A 17,210-nucleotide genomic window follows, 5' to 3' on the forward strand; every position below is an offset into this window, starting at 1 on the left:
AATTAAAGCTATAGAAAAACTGAAGATGGGTCTAAAATGAGTTGAGCAGAAATTAAAAAAAGAAAAAGTTTCATAAGTTCACGTTTTGGATGGCACCCGCCACCTGTGAAACAAGAGCAGCTGCTGGGCTGGGCCAGGGGTGACTCGGTTGTGACTGGTAATTTGCAGTTACCACCCTATTGCCACAGGGGTGTAAATCTGATAAACTCCCTTGGAGGCAGAACGGCCACATTGGGTTATATCAGCTGCGGAGGAACAAGGTGAGGGTGACTAGCTGCCTGGGCGAGAGGAAGGATGGAGAGGTAATGCCTGGTCCTTAAGGGGATGCATCCTCCGGAGGACGAGCATTGCGTGGTGTTTCTGGAATGGCTCTCCTTAGAAGAGCTGTTCACAGCAGTTATTCTTTGTACACATGAAAACAGCTAAGGGATTTCTTTACTCAAATTTGAGGTCTCTTGGCGTCCCAGCTGGACTGCTGGTCTGAACTGGGAGGTTTCTGTTGTCAGGGCTGGCAGGGGCAGGACAAAGCGTTCTTGTGTGTATTTGAACCCACCAAAAATGTGTGTGGTCTTTGCACGTTTTAAAGAGGGAAGCAAAGTTTTGGTCATGTTTAGATGAAAAATGCCTTCATTTTGAAGATGCGGAGTGTTTGACTTTGGAACAAAACAGTGCAATGAAAGGTCAGGCTAGAACCAAGTGCAAAAAATAGAGTTGTAGATATCTACAGAAGAATGTGAAGCTTTTCTGAGTTGGAAGGGAAGTCGAGCTGGGTGTTTAATTACCTCCCACAAACTTGCCTGTAGTGCTCAGGTATTTCCTTCATGACTTTCTCAGGCTAAAATTAACAAAACCTGAAGAGAAACCACTCTTCCCCACCGTTTCACCGCTCTGTTTACGTGAGAAAATTGGCCGGGACACAACAGTGTGACCACTGTAGTCTGGAATAAGTGTACGTTTCTTCTGGAAGTGAGGATCTCTGCTGGAAGTTACCCTGCAAGAATTCAGAAGTGTTTCTGGCCAATATCCTTCTGTGGAAAAGTGCATGCCTCAGTTCCCACTTCTGTAAAATGGGGTTAAAAATATTCTCCCTCCCTCCCAGGAGCATTGCCACACTCCCTCCACAGCAGTTTGTAAAACACCACAGAGTTTTTTCCACCAGTGTGAAAAATGCTAAATAAAAGTAAATTGATACTATTTTAAATAATATTCTAAGTGCTTCATGCTACAGTGAATGACTACAAATAACTATGAAAACATATTATGGTAAAGATTCACAGTTACGGTTCACGAGCACTCTAGCCTGGGGAAGCTATTGCTTTTCAGCACTGCTCAAAAAACTGCCGAAATGGGTAAAAGAGATCCAAGAATCGCCTAAGATCTTCCTCTCACACCGTACGAGTCGACCCGCCAGCAGCACGGGCTGGATCTTCACATCTGATAGCATCCTACGGTAATGACTCACTGTCTAATGAGTTTAGTGCCGTGGTTTGTATCATTACGAAGGTAATCGTTTTTAAGTCAAGGAGCATTTATTAAAACTGAACCTTTGCTGCTTTTGCAAACTTGCTTTGAATGGCGCCGTTTGCATTCAGAAACAGTAAAGAGAGGAAGGCTAAAACCATTACTGCCAAACTAAAGAATTTTTTCATAACCCTAAGGCAGCGCTGTGCTGTTTTTCTGCTGAAAAAAAAAGCCTGCAGTGTTGGTTTTATTATGCATTATGCAGGTTTTAGGTCTTTAAAGAAGTTAAGGGAAAGTCCCAGATGAGGTGTTGGTTGCCTTATAGTCTCCATGGAATATAGTTGCTTTTTGATTCTGCCTGTAATTCATTGCCGTAGACATGGTCTGCTGCCTTCGTGTTTTGATCTGTCATCCACCTGTGGGGATTTGCTGCAAAGTTAGAAAATACTTTGCGTTCATATTTGCATTAATCAGAATTCAGAATTATTCAGAAGATAGGAGATAGTATGCCAAAATGTGAAACCAGCAGTTAAATTTTTTTAAGTAAACAGGTGTAAAGGCAGAAGTGAAGTGTGTGAATATAATAGAAATCCTCAAATCCCATTTCTTCTGAACTGGAAATAAGTCTTTTCTGGCAGTTGGGGAGGTATCTGGCCTGTCCCGGGAGGCTTCAGGTTGTGGATGTGTCAAGCACAAAACCCATCATAAAAAAATCTAAGCTGGACATTGTTTTTAGGTTTTGGGTTGGTTTTTTTTTTTTTTAACCCATTTTTGCCATCTTAAATTAGAGCGATACCTTCCTAAGTGAACAGTAGGTTGGTTGTGTATTTTAATAATTTCTAATGCAAATCAAGGTGATAAACCTGGTCCTTTTTTACACAGAAAAGTGTGTTGAGTTCTTCCCAGGCGAAACAAGGCTCTTGGCTGGTGAGGACTCTGAAAGGATATGGGGACAGAGAAATAAAAACAAGACGATGCTTGTGAGGGGTGTGGGGAGAGGGCAGGAACTGGTGCCCTGGTGGTGAGCAAAAAGTTTAGGTTAAAAAAAAAAAAAGTTATTTTTGTGCTTTTCTTGAGAGCAATAAGCCAGTAAAGACTGTGAAGCTTGTGAGGGCACTTGTTGCAGAAAATAGCTTTGGAGAGGTGTTTGCTGAAAGCCATCTCTCTGTTTTGGTAAAGAAATGAGGAAAGTCAGAGATGTCAGTCCAGTCTCAGCAGCGGTGGAGACAGCGCTGCCCGCAACCCCCATCTACCAGTGTGCAGAGAGCCGGCTGCCCGCAGCCCGGCGCGGGGAAGAGCACAGCAGCGCCCTGAAAATACACACACAGTTTCACGCGAATGGAAACTGCAGCTTTGCATGCCTTAGACCTCAAATAACTGAATGAATGTGAGTGCTGAGGGGGGGTGGTTTAGAGAAATGCCGGTACTGGGTAATTTTCTTTCCTGCTTTTGCACCACGTCTGTATCAGAACTAAAATTGCCTTTCACAAGGTGCAACACACCATCTGGAGCGGTCATTTTGTCCCACCTTGCTAGGCAAAATATTTTGAATATTGTACTTAGGAAGCTGCTGTTGAAATATGGTCACGGATTCTGTCTCTATTCAAGGGTATGCTGTTGCATGCCTGTGTGCAGACCGTACCTACGTGCCATCACCAAGATACTTACTTAAAAAGTCGTATTTTGACTCAATTTCCATCTCCCTTTGCATTTGCAGTGGGGTGGCTATTTGGTGCTTGGGCTGTTGCCATGAGGAATCGTCCCCGGTGCCGGTGAGCCCGTTTGCACTCGATGGGTGTGTGCATGTGTGAGAGTAAGTGCAGGGGATGTTTTCCATTTAACAATGTTATTTCTGGCACCGCTGCTTTTTCTGTAATCACTGTGGAAACTGTTATGCTTGGGGGTTCATCAAGGAAACACTGTAAGTTCTTCTAGGGAGAAATATATTAAGCAAGTGGCTGTGATACTGGTTTCATAAGGGCTCGCTTTAATTGGGAACAGTGTTTTCAGGAGATTTTTACTGGCTGTGTTTCTTACGGAGTCGAGAAACAGCTAATGTTAAATAGCAGAGAAGAGCACCTAGTTTTCTCAAAAAGGGGCAGTTCGGTGTTTGGACTCTGATGCTGTGTTGTACGATGGTGTTTCAGGGAAAAAAAAAAAAAGTCAGATTTTCTTTTGAAGAGGAAAAAAGTTTGTAGATGGGATCTGCCTGTAGAGCAATGATGGTCTGTGCCCTGTCTTAGAGAAATACAAGAAGTTACAGATTCAGGTGAATTATTGTGAGAGGGTTTTTTTAGATACATTTGTGGGCATCCTACTCCACTGTGGCCACAAAGAGAAGACCGCAGCGGCTTCACTGCATGGCTGAGGCTGGCTTTGGGATGCTGATGTGCCATGGTGCTGAGATGTGGGAGCATCTCCTGCGTGCTGTGGTGTGGGTGGGAGAGCCCCTGGACCCGCCGCTGGTGGAGGAGCCACCTCCAGCCGGGAGCCCGCTCTCGGGGTCTCACCCTGGCTCTGCAGGCACAGGAGTTTCCATGCTGCACATTTGTGTGCGGTGAAGCACGCCTGACGTGCAGGCAGGATTTGGGGAGAAAAGCATACCGTGTGTAACTGCAGGGAGAGGATGGCGTGCAGCTGGAGCGTGCGCTTCCCATGCCATGCAGGCCATGGACCCAACGCTGTTGTCCTCCCATGTCCAAAGACAGTGGTGAGGACAGTCATCTGCTGCTGCCAGCTCACTGTCAGTGCTGGGCAGTCTGCACTTACTGTAAGGCATGAGGCAGTAACAGAGTGATACGCCGGTGCTTAACCAAGTGGTGTGGTATTCCTCACAGATAACATGACATTTCCGCATGGATATGGTAACAACACTGTTCACAAATCAGGAAGAAACTTCCAGAGAACTTTTAATACTCATTTTGTAGGTGCAGCACAAAGCAGAGAGGTCCTGAGCACTCGCATGAGGCTGTGAAGCACTGGTATTTTGTGCAAACGTTAGCTATTAACCCTTAATAAACTACAGTTTGAGCTGTTAAATTTCCCCAATTCCTCCTTAGATGTAGAAAACCCCCTAATATTTATCTTCTGTTTGTGCTTCATGTCCTGGGCGGGGTGTCATTATGCCCTTTCAAGCAGCTGATCTGACCCTGTGCAGAGACTGGACCGTGCCATTGCTGCTGGTCGGAGCGCAAGGACCTGACGCCGACACGCTGGACCACATCAGGTCACCTCGCTCCACAGCCTGTCTCTGGAGGATGCAGCACATCAACCGTGGGGAAAACTTCTTCCGTTCTGGGCATTCATGTTCACTGTCATTAATCACTTATTTATAATCAGAATAACACCATCACATACTAGAAATTGCACCTATTGGAAAAACTGGCCACGTGGTCCCAGCTTGAGGGGGTTCACCATTGAAGGCAAAACTCAGAGGAAGAAGACAAGGGGAACAGAAAGGGTTATGGTGGCCGAGCGGTGAGGTGGGTTTGCTAGCTTTCATGTGTGCTCGGTATTTTATTTGTGGTACTTAAGAGTGCTCTTTTTCATTGGCATTTGTGGAGAGGCTGACACCGGAAAGAGGAAAGGAGGTTTTGTCTGTGCTATACATATTTGATGTTTTGCGATTGCATATTTTAATAATTACCTTAATAAGTTACTCAAACTCGCCTCTCACTTTATTTTGGGATCTCTGGAGGCATTCTGTTTGCTTAACACTCTTAATGTCTTTACAGCATTCAGCAAATGATTTATTACTATTGATTTATATGGCACCCAGTACAAGCTTCATGGCAGCGGCAAGCAGAAATTATGGTTCTTCCAGGACCACTTCACCCACCACTGAAACAGAGACTCCTCTTATTAACAGGAGAGTGGAGAGCGAGATGGACAGATTCGTACAATTTGATGACCTCAGCGATTAATTATTTATCGAGCTTTTAATTTTGCATCCATCATTCTAGCTCTGTCTCCCCCGACTTCCCAAAGTAGTTGCAAGGGGAGGTAAAGGACCAACAGATACCTTTAGAGGGGGAGGTTTGCAGCTCTGTTTGGAGCAGCTCAGCTGTGCCTGTGTTAACCCCTGAGACTCTGGAGAAGAGCTAATACCTTCTTTGCCCCTGGGTATTTCAGGTTTTCATAGACCCTTAGATTTAAGCCCAAAGAGCTGTGTTTTCTGTAGTACTGTGAGCTGTAGGGCAGACGATGGTGTTAATCCATCCTGGCCCTGGAGCTGAGGTGTGCATAAGCCTGTTTCTCCCCCAGCTGTGGACAGAGAGGGGTTGCCATTGCTTTTCTTACCATCCCGTATCACTCACAGCTTGGTGTGACAACTCTGCTTTCCTTGGGTCTTGTGCTTCAGGGCTTCCAGTGGATGTCTGCAGGTATCAGGAGGGCGGTTTTGTCTTGTTTTTCGGCTTTTCCCCCACCTTTTTTGAAGGATCAAGGTTGGCCTCAACTGCTGGAGGGACACTGAGGTTTAGGATAATCTGGTGCTATCAAGCATCAGCTTTCATGGACGTGACTGTTTCCTTCCCTGGCTGTGTTGTTTTGCTCACAGATTCAGGATCAATGGATCTGTGATCCAGGAGGTATCTGATGTGGTACCTGGGGGATCTTCTTCTTCCTTTTCAGCAGGAGGCACTTATGGAACTTCTGCACGCCTGACAGTTGACAGAGCCTCTGGGATAGATGGGAGCTTGTGTGCAAGCCCCAGAGCTGCTGGGTCTCCCACCCTTGTGCTTGTAGTTACTGGCTTTTATAAAAGCCCCCAGAAAAATGTGCAAGACAGGAGAAAAGGTGATCTTGTGCTCCCATCCAGCCCCCAGATGAAACTATGCACAGTGGAGTGCATGGAGCAGCAGTCAGGGACTGAGCAGATCCGGTCCCTTTGCTTCATCCACTGAAAGAACTAGGTCCCTCCAGCTCCCTGATGCCTCCCACTGTTATAATGGGAGCTAGAATGGTCATTCATCATTTTTGGGAAAGAAAAAAAAAAAAAAGCACAAATCATTGAGGAGTCTCCATTAGGTGGACAGATCCTCCCACCAGGCTGAGATTGTTCCTAAAAGGTCTGTGGGGTGGGAAATGAAACTGCGAATTAAGGAGCTTTTTGTAGTAAATGTGCTTTTCTCCCAAGCTGGACAAGAGAACGGAGACCAGTTCTTCCATGCTCCACTCCTAACAGCATCCTGTGTGACCCCCGATGAGCCCAAGCAGAAAAATACGATCCATGTGCTGGACTTGTCCCACAGCTGACTTCAGGCCGGTTCTGATCAGGTACCAGTGCTGGGAACAGCACGGCGGGGCCCCTGCACAGAGCAAGAATGTCAGATAACCAAACCTCTTACCACACGCTTTCTTTTCCCCTTTCAGAGCTATGGCATTTTATTGATGAACTGGGCTTGTTTACTCCAAAAGATCCACTTTTCTCTTCAGTCCATTCCGTTTGGTGCTGTGGAGAGAGCTGATGGGAATCGCCACAATAAAATTTTAATTAAATGCCAGGCAATAATTTGCAGTGAGTAAATTGTGGTACCTGCAGTATGCTGTTGACATCTGTTCGCAGACCCAGAGGGCCATTAGTGACTTTGAGAACCAGGAGAAAAACACAGGTCCACTTACCTTGTTTTTTATTCTTTCAGTCCAGGGCAGAGAGACCTATTATGTTTAATATTTTATAGCAGTGCATTGTTGCCATCCTTCCTGTGAGTCATTTTTCCACAAGAAACCCATGCTCCCCGTGTTATTTAACCCCTTTAGAGGGTTTAAAGGAGGATTGTAAATCTTCTGCAGAAATGGTCTTTTATATGCTGTGTTCGTGCCACTGCAATGCTGCACAGTGCCAGGAAGCAAAAGCTGCTTCAATATTCAGCCATCTGCACGCTCGGGGGAAGGCCGGCAGCGCACCGGAGACTGGCACGGATGTCCCAAAATCACTTGGAGGTTCAGGCTCAGGTTTGAAGCTCTGACCCAGGCTGCACTCCTCTTGCACGGTGTTGTTTTCCCCCATGTCTGAGTCCGATGGAGCCCAAAATGGAGATGATGATAATGAAAATCTGCATCCTGAAAAGGAGCATTTCCAGCCTGTGAGGATGTTTGTCCAGCCTTGACAAGTTTTGAGTGATGGGATGACTCTTGGTGGAGGGATTTCCTAATGTTCATTCAACTCTTCTCTCTCCCTGTTTTGCCCCATCCCATGAAGATGTATCTGCCTGTGCAGGTATCTTTGGACTCTCACTTTTCACATTCTTGCAGACAGTTGTGTCACCCCTAAAACTTCTCCAGTGGCTTTGTTAAATGATATCTTGAGGTCTTTTCAGGTTTTAGTTTAAGAAAAATCACTCACTGATTGGTTTTGGCCATTCCTTGTGCTTTCTTTATGTTTCTGGCCAAAGAACCTGGACCTGTGCACAATTATATTTTGTTTTACTGATTTTCAGCAGAGCTCCTGCTATGCAACCTCATGGGTTTGAGGACAAAAATACACGAGTTTCATTTAAATAACTGTAGTGGAAACTTTCTATGGAAAGAAGATAGCCTAAAAAGCCCCTGAAAGAACAAAGTAATTGCCTTACAGAATGACTTCCTTTTGCTGCATTGTTTTCCGTTTGCATCAGCCGTTTGTCTCCTTTGGGCTGTGCAGTTGTGGTTCTTTGGTGTGTCATCCAGCAAAAGTACAGCAGAACTTCTGTGCACAGAAGAGAATTGGTACTTTTTTTTTTTTCCCTCTGTCATAAGGCAACACCCTCACCCCCCCCCCCCCAGCTGCACTCTCTATAAATTGCATCTATGACATGAGTGGAATTTAAAAATTACAATTGGGCTTGGATTCTGTGTTCAAGGTTAAACTTTTGTGTGGTCCTTGAGATGAGAAGGTTGAAGAAAGTGAGTGGTAGCATAGAAATTGCTAATATGTGGGAGCTTTTGACCAGTGAGATGAAAATACTGTGGCATTTTAGCACATCCAATGCAGAGATGTGCATCTGTTGACCACACTGTGGCAAACAGAGCTCATCTTGTTGTAGAGTGGCTTTGTGAGGCTGCTAAAGCATTAAACCCCCCCAGAAGGTTCTGGTTTCTGCTTTGGACCTCAGCGTGACTGTGCAGACTGCTGCAGGGAACTGCAGGAGGTGTGATCTCCCCTGGTTGGTGATGGGGTGGAAGGGTGGTGTGAGCTTTCTTGTTGCTCGGTCTTGGGAGGAGCCTGGATATTTGTATTTTGGAGGTTGGAAAGTGAAAATCTTAATTTTGCACTGCTGGGAAGATTAAGCAAAGATTTGTAGCTTAATAAGTCATTAGTACATATGTTTGGCTATCTTAGTTTTTACTGAAGCAACTGCCTATATGCTTTCTGCTCAGAGATGGAGGCCAGTATTCTGCAAAGAGATTGTGTTTTCTTTTTTTACGCTCTTTCCTATACACTGATTACATCCTAAACTTAAGTCTCATGAATTTTTGGGTAAATCTCAGTTCATAGCCTTGCTCCACTTCCTTTAGTTCAGCAGAGTACTTTTACTCTGCAGAAGTATCAAAAAGTTAAAGTGCCTAACAGTTCCCCACACCTCTGACTTACTTTGCCTCTCTGTCATTAATGACTTCTAAAGGCCAAGGTCATGCTTTTTTAACATCTTGAAAAAACATCTAAAATACTCTACTGGAGTAAAATAAAACCAACGCGCACCAGAAATGTGCCACATGAATAATTTTTCTGTTGTTGTCGATACACTGTTGATATGGCTGTGGGAAAGATGAATGAATAGCTGTAGAAACTGCCGTAGATGCTATGTCATGCTTGACAGCAGATTTCTTTTCAGAACATTGTGTTTATAATGTGTATACAAAACTTGGGAAGGGAGGGGGAGCTGCAGATCTCCTGAGGGTCTTCAAGTCAAGACATCACCATGCTTGTGATGCTGCAGCTATCTGCTGCACCGTCTGGGCTGAAGAGGCTGTTGCGTGGATCCCTGCCAGGCTGGAGAGGCTCGACCTGCCTGTCTGAGGAGACACGTCCTACAGGGAGATGGCTGGTGGGGTTGCATCCCACCCTTTCATATCACCTTTTTGCTGAAAACCTTTGTCTGAACTTGCAGTAGCCTGCTGAGCAAATGCCCAGAAGATGAGAAATACAAGACCTTCTGGTCTCCTTGGTCTCACAAAAAGCTACCTGGAAGTTCATAGATCAATTGATAGTGAATGACCTTATGAGAATATGGAGCCTGATAAGGTCAGATGTTTATACTTGGAGGAGTATCCAGAGAAATTTCCTTCTCAGTCGCTAATCACTGATTTCAGAGTACCATAGACTGCTGGACTTGTTTTTCCTTTTTCTACTTGTTTGTGGCTTGCCGTATCTTATGTGGAAAGTGCATCTCGTTCGCCTCAGAGCACAGCTTCAGGCTTCTTGCTTCCTGCCTGGGAATGTGAAAATAAATGGCGATGGTGGGTTTATAAGAGGTGTATGGAAAACAAAGAACCAACTTGGGGAGATTGTCTGGGTTTCCCCAAAGCAAGAGATTTCTGCTAAGTGGCAGCCTGGTTTCACCTGAAAGCACCAGCTCCCCACAGGCGAAGGGAGTTAGCCCAACCTGGAAGTGTGGTCAGTCCATAATTATGTGGGCTTTAGTTTAATTCCCTAGAAGATGACAAGAAAGTCCTGGTTAGGCATGATCTTAATCTTGACATTGATGTTAATTAATCCTGATTCATTGTTATAAGAGTATGAGGCCAGGCAGGAAATGAGCAAAAAGCATTACTGAGAAAAAAAAAAAGCTCTGATTTCACACTTCAGGGTGTGTGTGGGGGGGGAAGTTTTGAAGATGCTGTGTTCTTGCTGCAGTATAATACATTAACTTTCTTTGGTTTTGGCTCATGAAGTACTCTTTTCCCTCACCCTTAGAAGCATTGGATGTAATTAAGCTCAGAAGCAATGGCCCTTTCCAGCTCTTTCCTGTCAGCAGGGTGAAATAGCACATAAATGGTGGAATTTTTTTTTTTTTCCTTTACTTCTTAGTGGGTGAATAGCTACTACAGAAATTTAGTTCCTCAGTGCTGTGTTACCTCCTGAGAACCACAACTTTGCTAGTACATGTTCTCAGCTGCTGAATCAAGACCCTGGATGCTTTCAGTTGCTCATTTAATTGGCTGCATCTTGTCCTGCAAGTCTGCTTGGGACGCAGCACTGGTGGGGGGAGAAGGGATGAAATCCTGCCAGCAGCACTGCAGAAACCCAGGTCTTCGTCAGGAAGCAGAGCTAAACGGTATGCTATCGCCCTGTTCAGAGTCACTGCAAAGGAGACTTGCCAGACATCTCCATGCTAGACTAGTTAGGTGATTTACAAAGTTGTTTTCAACCCGAAATAGCGATTTCTTTCATCTAAATGGTTTCACAAGCTTTTATTCAACAAGAAAGGGCAAGCACCAAGGCCCTCCCCTGTCTGAAGGCACCTGCCAAGGGGGTGGCCGGAGCGGTGAGCTGCCCGGGGTATCTGGTAGTGCCACTGTCTTCCAGAAATGTGTTGTGAAAGGTCACAGGAGCTCTGAACCTCCTCTGGCTTAGTGAGGACAGCTTGGCTAGGATATGAATTTTTAACTTGTGTTCAAACTGCTTTCACAGAGTTATTGCCTGGAGATAGAAAGCATGCAGCCTTGTTAGAGAGGGTGATAACAGCTACTTTATCTCAAGTGCCTGGACTGCTGCCTTTTTTTCCCCCTTTTTTCCCCCCTTTCTCCTTTTAATCTGATATTCTTTGTTCAAAACCCCGATGGGGCAGATGCCTCCCAGTTAAGTTTGATGTAGCTTACCAGTAGAAGTCTGCCTGCTGTTTCATAGGACGCTCCTGAACTAAATTGGAGTAAAGACTGGAGCTTCAGCTTGTTAAAGATGGTGCAAAAGGAAATCTGTTTAGATGTTTATGCATCAGCAAGGCGGCAAGGCCAGCATTTATTCCCATTGGCATTTCAGCTGCTCTTTGTCATTAGAGATGCCCTGGAGAAGCCTTGGCGATAGAGGAGTGACGCGACAGTAATACTCTGCTAAAGCCAGGGCAGTTTTGCACTGGCTAGCATCACCCTGTACTTCTGAAATGCTCTCTTTATTATTTTTATTATTATTTTAAACTTTCCTATATAAAATGAAATTTCACTGCTGTTAAAAGCATCTGTGATGCCTGTTCTGGCACTGGATTTTCCTGGCTTATCTACAGCCAGGTGGCAGCGAGGGCTTGATGGTGCTGGGGAGTAGCGGTGGCTGCCGTGAGCCCCTTTTGGTTTCTTGAAATCGTCGGTGAAGATGTCTGCACAACCAGAGACTGCCTGTTCACTGGGTGTGCAGAGGGACAATTTTGTGGCTTGGTGGTGAGCCAGGACCAAACTGTCCCCCAGCCACTTGAAGGAAGCTGTGAGACCCTTTGCCAGCCCAGGTGAGGTGCCCTGTTGCAGCCTGTGTTGCAGCTGTCAGCAACCTGCAAGATTGGGAGAGCGGCTTATTATAAATCTATTTTTGCACTCCATGAAAATGCCTAAAAATATTTGCTTTCACTCATCAGCTGTCAAACTCCTGCCCTCCAGCCCCATCGTTATTCTGTGCAGGTTACTTCTAATGAGAAATTAGTGCTCTGAGCATTTATGTTGCAGTCTTTCACCTGCAAACAAATATTTTGCATGCCATGTGGGAAGGCGGATTTGTTAAAAAATAAAACTATTTTCATATCCCATTATGTATTTTCATATCCTATTACAAGCAAGTAATTTGCAAATATTTGAGTGAGACCTCTATTGAATAGACTTTAATATTTCCCTAAGTAGAAGGGTCATTTTGAGATTATGCCACCGGACAGGGCTCTTCTTTTAATGTGGCAGATCTTCTGTATGACACTGGCACGTGACTTGGTCTCTTCAAGTCTCTCTTTCTTCACAACACTGACATTATAATACTTCCTTCCCCTACCTGGTCTGCATAGATAGACAGCAGTTGGGGAAGACAGGCTGCCTGTGTGGATCACATGGTGGATGGGGCCATGGCCTCAACTGTCATTATGTAGTTAATTAATAACAGTTGGGTTTTGTAGGTTCAGCTGGTCAGTCACTGGGTTGCTTCCTAAGGGTTTTTTTACCCTTGAAGAAAAGAAAATTAATACTTCAAGGTAGACCCAGCTTCTTCAAGCTCTTTTCTGATGGACGGTGCATTAACTTTTCTGATCCAAGTGTTGGAGAGATAACAACTGTCCTTGAATTTCTGTCTCAGTGCTTTTCTTCCTTTAGTGAGGAAACTTTTCCTAGTGTCTAACCTGTGTTCCTTGGTGCAATTTAAATCTATGACATCTTGTGCTACTCTTGACAAGCCAAGAAGATGGTTTATTCCTTTCTGTTGTGACCCTCTTTATGTGTTTGAGGACCATTATGATGCCTCCCTGTGGTCTTTACTCTTTAGTCCAGATTAATGTTATCTTTTCACTTTTCTTCCAATCCATGCTTTCTCAATCTCTGATCATTCTTGTTGTCTGCATTGGGACTTCCTCTATAATTTTATTGAAATGCAGTGTTCAATATTAGGACTTCAGTGGTACCACATAAACCAAAAGTTCCCCTTGTGTATGGCACTGTTATGATATAAGGAAGACATTTTTTACGATGAGTGTGGTGAGACACTGGCACAGGTTGCCCAGAGAAGTGGTAGATGCCCCATCCCTGGAAACGTTCAAGGTCAGGCTGGACGGGGCTCTGAGCAATCTGATCTAGTTGAAGATGTCCCTGCCCATGGCCGGGGGGTTGGACTAGATGGCCTTTAAAGGTCCCTTCCAGCCCAAACCAGTCTGTGATTCTATGTTGGATTTTATTACAGCAACATGACAGTGTTCCGCTCCTGTTCAGTTTGTTATCCATGGTAATCCTGAGATCCTCTTCCAAAAAACCCCCTTGTGAGTTGGTATTTATTTCCCTTGTGACCATGTCATTGATTATTCCTGTCTTAGCACTGTTCACCCATCATTCCTGAATTGTCTTTTTCTTTTTCTCTTTTTTTTTCCAGACCATTTCTACAATTTATCAAGATCATTTTGAATCCTAATCCTGGCCTCTGAAGTACTTGCAGCCCGTCCCAGCCTGGTATCGGCAGCAATCTTAGTAAGCATACTATGTTCCATCATTCAAATCAATTATAAAAACAGTGAATTGTGCTAGAGCTAGGACACCTTGCATACCCACTCGATAAGTACTTCCCTTTGGCAGCGTGCACTGTGGCAGCATCCTGCAATGCTGCATTCGCCTTGCAAAAGGTACAAAAGGCAGCGCAACTCCCTGGGATGATGAGATTTGTATCCCAAAGCAAGAGATTTCATCATCCCCTTTTACTTCTGTAATGAGAAATAAGTTTATTTGCCATACCGGTGCCTGAACAAGACCAGTTATGTGCAGGGCCAGGAGTTCGAAAGAGTAGCAGATATGCTTTCTTGGAAAATCAGCAAGTCGACTTTTTCCTATGTATTTGTTACAGTTTTCTTTTTTCCTTCGTTCTCAATGGAAAACCCACATTCTGTTTGCACCTCGTCACTGCCCTTTTGCTCAGCAAATACTTGTTTATTAAGGAATGTTTGGGGCTGAGACCCAGCGGGAAGGAAAGCAAACACACTCTGTTCCATGACTCACGAATGGAGGTGGCAGTTGTGGGCGATGGTGAGGATGTGTCGGATCTGATGGGGGTGTGTGTCCAAGTAGATGGTCTATGTCCTTTGCTTGGATTTTTGCCCTCTGGCTCAAACACTGCTTTTCTGTATCAGTGGACTATCACGTAGGTTCATTTTGGTGGAGATGGCGAAGGGTGTAGTATCCCAGGATTTATGAATTTCTGTGTGGTCTGATAAATGAAGCTTTATAGACCAAGCTTATATTTATAACGCAAAGGTGCAGAGCCAGATGTTGCCCGTGGAGACCAAAAATATAGTGGACAGCCACTGTTTATGTCCCTGTAACTGTCGGTGTTTAACAAATAAGAAATGAAAACAAAAACGGTGGATGGACCCCAAAGGTAATCGGTTGCAAATGAACTCAGAGGAGAACTAGTTTCTTGTTTCTCTCTCGGGACAAGCATAAAGCTGGGTTTTGTTGTTAGCTGTATAAAGCTGGGTTTTGTTGTCAGCTGCATCTAAATGTATATATGTTTGTCAGAATAGCTCTTGATATCAAACCTCATCTCCTCTGTGGTATCTGTTTCTGGAAATTTAAGCTTAAACAGGAACAATAATTTCTACTTGCTTTTCACCTCAGACTTCAGAATTGTGATGGTGAATTAGGATTTCCAGCACCTGTGTCATAGGGCCAGAAATACCGCTCCCGTGTTGCAAAGAGGGAAGCTGAGGCGGGGAGGCCAGTATTGAGTTAGGCTCATGGAGTGAGCCTGGATGAGAAACGCTGATTTCTAGTCCCCTCCTCTGTGACCTGTATGTCTTTCCTAAAGTTACAAGAATTTGAGAAGAAATGAAGTTCTGTGAACAAAGACTTGCATTTTGATAAATTCAAGGACTCTAACTACATAAAACTGATTTACTCTGGAGGAAAAAGCCTTAAATATCACTGTAGAGAGTACGTAGTGTGAATGATGTTGTATTTATTCATTGCATTTCACTGAGTGGATGAAATCTCTGCTGACCATAATGGAATAATATTTGGATGTGCTATCTAGTTCTGGAGGTGTTAAAAGCAGGCACACAAAGGGAATTATTTTTGGAGAGAGGGGGAAAAAGGCTTATGGTACTAGTAAATGATTCTTACTCCTGCAATAATCCTAATCAGATTAATTAGGATTAATTTATCTGTCTGGCTTTTACTTATGTGAAATAAAAACATGTCTAAAGAATTTTGTTGAAAACCTTCATGAGTTTTAGTAATATTTTTGACTTGTTCCACTTGGTGCAATCTCTGGCTGGTTGGGCTTTTAGGCAGAATTATATTACATCCAGCATTTAGAACCATCCATTAGTTCTCCATCTCCTCTTACATCTTTTGTTGTCACTAAATCGCTCTCCTGTCACCTTTTCCATATTGCCCGTCCGTAGGTGGCCCAGCTACCCTTGTGCTAATGTCTTCAAACATGTTTCTGCTCTTCTTGCAGCTTCTTGTTTGAGAATAGTATCAAATCTCCCCTCCGGCAGCAGACTAGTTCTGCTCCTGATCTCTTATGGACCCCCATCTGCATAGCATCCTTGCCCCATCCTACATATGGCTTTTTCCTTCTGGAACAATCCTTCTGTAATTTTCCACTTGTCTGTCTCACCAAAAGCCATATCTTTTCTCACTTGCATATGCCACTGACTTTTCCCATCACTTTTTTTACTGCTTCTTTCTCTTACTGTTTTCCATTTCTGAAAAGCTGTTCAGATTTTTCACAAAACAAAACTGTATGGCATTGCATATGTGCTTGCCCATATGTATCCATGTATAGCGAAGGTTGCAGAACTCTATCTGCCAAATGAGGTAATTTTCCATCCCTCTATTCTCATTTCATATCTATTCACCACTCAAAAGTGAGTTTCCTTGGAAAGCTTCAATCAAAATACTAAGATGGCTTTGAGCTTTACAGGTCTGAAAGACCAGAAGATTTTCAGTGTGACAATAGCGATGTGGACGCTATAACCATTACTCTACATCTTCATCAGTTAGATGGGAAGGTTTGATGTCGCGGGGCCACAAGCAGCAGCCGCGGGCACTGACAGAGGTTTCCCTGCAGTGTCTCGAACCTCATCACTTTCAGATCTCATGTGAGCACTGATGTCCCTCTTGGTTTAATTCAGCCTTTCTTTTCTTACTTGGTTTCACCGTGCCATGAACCTGTGGCAGTTTTGAGGTGTTTCCTTCGGGTTTGATCTTGCTAGGATTCAGCAGTGTCTTCACTGATGAATTTTCCCACATGCTTTCACGAAAAGGCAAAGAGCACAAGGAGGTGCAGAGCGGACAGTGTGGCCTGTGGAGAAGTATTGGCTCTTGGCAGAGATTTTATTATCTGCAATGGCTTTTAGTGGACACCTGAGCATGTGATGCCCTCTCAAGTCCTTGTGTCAGGAGACAACTGGAGCCTATTTTAGGGAAAGGACACCCCACAGTGTTGGTGCCAGAGTGCACATCTGCAGGGATGCATGTTGCTGCCAAGGGCTCTTTTCCTTTCCTGTTCCATGACTTTACTGGTGCAGAAGGGTGTACTGGAGGTGCCAGATCAGGATATGTCCTCAAGTCTTTGCACCGAGCACCTAGTTTCACAGCAGCAATGGCATTTCAAATGAAGAGTCCACATTGCATTTGAGTCTTCCTCAGACCCAGGGTTGGCTGTCAGAAAACAAATCCCTTCCCCGAAGTTATGTGCAGTTTTTTCTTTTCACTTTTTAGTGGGAAACACATTGTTGTTTCCAAAATCTTCTTTGTCTCATCCCTTTACATTCCTCTCTCTAACCATTTGCACTTTATTACATTGGCAGCAAGGTGTTAAGACCAATTTTGGACTTCCTACCCTCCTTTTTTTTCAGTGTTTTCTCTCAGCTTGGTGGTGTGCAGAAATCCTGGTGCAGGGTGTGAAGTGCCTCTTCGCACAGGAATGTGTATCACTGCTCTTATGTCATCCTTTACCAAAATAGAGAGGTGATTTTTTTTAACAAGATAACACACACTCTATTTTAAGCTGCTTCTAAAAATAAATTCCCGCAAAAGTTGGTGTTGTGACAGCAATGTTTTATATTTTAAATGGGGCTGTTTTCTTAAGATGATTG

The 17,210-nt window shown here is 44.2% G+C and overlaps 1 protein-coding gene across 8 annotated transcripts in view; it reads left to right on the forward strand.

The window, feature by feature from the left end:
* The window catches only part of HIVEP3 (HIVEP zinc finger 3), a 326,648-nt gene that overhangs the window by 214,282 nt on the left and 95,156 nt on the right, over nt 1-17,210 (forward strand). For 7 of the 8 annotated variants that reach the window (XM_054802485.1, XM_054802484.1, XM_054802483.1 and 4 more), the window contains one exon: nt 13,487-13,581. The gene's annotated coding sequence lies outside the window, so the exon portion shown is untranslated. Of the gene's footprint in view, nt 1-13,355; nt 13,377-13,486; nt 13,582-17,210 lie in introns of those variants that run through there. The other variant, XM_054802490.1, reaches the window with a different exon arrangement.

The sequence above is a fragment of the Grus americana genome, chromosome 23 (assembly GCF_028858705.1).
Source record: "Grus americana isolate bGruAme1 chromosome 23, bGruAme1.mat, whole genome shotgun sequence".
Lineage (NCBI taxonomy): Eukaryota > Metazoa > Chordata > Aves > Gruiformes > Gruidae > Grus > Grus americana.